Raw genomic sequence first — 2,500 nt, forward strand, 5'->3', positions numbered from 1 at the left:
GAATCTGAGCGCGCTGGTTCGAATACCGGCTCAGCCGTCGATATTTTCTCCCCCTCCAATAGACCTTGAGTGGTGGTCTGGACGCTTAGTCATTCGGATGAGACGATAAACCTAGGTCCCGTGTGCAGCATGCACTTAGCGCACGTAAAAGAACCCACGGCAACAAAAGGGTTGTTCCTGGCAAAGTCCTGTAGAAAAATCCACTTCGACAGGAAAAACAAATAATAAAAAAAATAAAATGAAATACCGCACGCAGGGGGGAAAAAAGGGTGGCGCTGTAGTGTAGCGATGCGCTCTCACTGGGGAGAGCAGCCCGAATTTCACACAGAGAAATCTGTTGTGATATTAAAAAAAAAAAAAAAAAAAAAAAAAAAAAAAAAAAAAATCCATCAATATTCCTTCCGTAGACTTCTTGTGCTATAAGAACTAATGGCCAAGTTAATGAAATCCGCCTGACTACAGGCAGTGTGTATGTATATCCAAGGGTTCGAATCACAAATACGGAAAAGGATTTTTGATCCCTTTCTCACCTCCCAAGCCTCCCCACCCCCCTTCCACCATAGACCTTGAGTGGTGGTCTGGGTGCTAGTCTTTCAGATGAGACGATGGACCGAGGTCCCGTGTACATGTAAGTATGCACTTTAATTAGCGCACGTAAAAGAACCCATGCCAACAAAAATGCTTTTTGTATGTCTGGTAAAAAAAAATTTTTAAAAATTCTGCAGAAGACTTCAGTTCTATCGTAGCCTAAAACACACTTGCTGACAAAAAAAATAATAAAAAATAAAAATTAAAAATAAAAATAAGTAATAGGGGCTAACTTTTTTTTTCTTTCTTTTTTTTCTTTTCTTTTTTTAATAAAGCAAAAATTTGAGTGGCGTACGTTGCCCTGTGAATAATCATGAATATTCAATCCATTGACCCCTTTCGGGGCATAGAGGATATTATATTATACAACAGCAATGGCATTTCACCCCAAAATCTAACATAAGCAGCAGCAATTAGAATATTTCAATACAGACTATCAGAAAACAAAAAGCAAACTATATGAAACAAAACACAAATCATGACAGTTACTAATTCTGGTACTAAACATCAGGATAGTTTATTTCTTAAGTTTCACTGAAATTTCCATGCCTGTATAAAAAAAAAAAATAAAAATAAATATTTTTTTTAAAATACACAGGCAGTCTCTCTCTTCCAACGAAATAAACATTCGACTTCTTTTTTTCTTTTTCTTTTTTTTTAAGCCGTATTGCAACAATCTGTTCAAAACATTTTCTTCAGCAGAATCAGTCAAAACATTTTTTTTTTTTTTAAGTTACTTCGACGTCATAATTGTGCAATACGTCATTTACTTCAATGAAATGACATGAATCACCGCGTTATAACATTTGTTGTACTTTCTGCATCAATGATCTGATCTGAAAGATGTTGTCCTCTTGTGCGGCACAACCATTTCCTAGCAATATTTTGGGATTATGTTAAAGGATAAAATCACCTGACAGCAGAACATTAAATAGATTAACAGTAAAATCTATCATTCATAAATAATAATAATAATAATAATGACTATTATTATTATTATCGTCATTATTATTATTATTATTATTATTTATGAATGATAATAATAATAATAATAATAATAATGACGATAATAATAATAATAGTCATTATTATTATTATTATTATTATTATTATTATTATTATCTATAAATGATAGATTTTACTGTTTTGTTCGCTTTGCTTTTCATCTTATTCATTTAATAATAATAATAATAATAATAATAATAATAATAATAATAATAATATAATGACGATAATAATAATAATAATAATATCATCATTATTATTAAATGATAATTACAATATAATGACGATGATAATAATAGTAATATTATTATTATTATTATTAAATGAATAAGATGAAAAGCAAAGCGAACAAAACGCCCACACGAATCTATTTAGTGGGCATTGGAGTTACAGCCACAAACGCAGATAATAAGGAAAAGAAACTGCATGCTGGTGTCAAACTTGTCAGTTGCCAATGCCACAACACTGTTTACGTTCTTTCTTTGGACACACTATCACATAATTATTATTATTATTATTATAAACAAGCCACGTGAATGTCAGTTGCCAATGCCACAAAACTGTTTACGTTCTTTCTTTGGACACACTATCACATAATAATTATTATTATTATAAACGAGCCACGTGAATGTCAGCTGTCAAAGCCACAAAACTGTTTACGTTCTTTCTTTGGACACACTATCACATAATTATTATTATTATTATTATTATTATAAACAAGCCACGTGAATGTCAGTTGCCAATGCCACAAAACTGTTTACGTTCTTTCTTTGGACACACTATCACATAATAATTATTATTATTATAAACGAGCCACGTGAATGTCAGCTGTCAAAGCCACAAAACTGTTTACGTTCTTTCTTTGGACACACTATCAGATAATTATTATTATTATTATTATTATTAT

The 2,500-nt window shown here is 31.4% G+C and overlaps 1 protein-coding gene across 2 annotated transcripts in view; it reads right to left on the bottom strand.

Annotated features, from left to right (window-relative positions):
* The window catches only part of LOC143288052 (uncharacterized), a 13,264-nt gene that overhangs the window by 10,226 nt on the left and 538 nt on the right, over positions 1-2,500 (bottom strand). The gene's annotated exons all lie outside the window — the stretch shown is intronic.

This window comes from Babylonia areolata, chromosome 12, assembly GCF_041734735.1.
Source record: "Babylonia areolata isolate BAREFJ2019XMU chromosome 12, ASM4173473v1, whole genome shotgun sequence".
Classification (NCBI taxonomy): domain Eukaryota; kingdom Metazoa; phylum Mollusca; class Gastropoda; order Neogastropoda; family Buccinidae; genus Babylonia; species Babylonia areolata.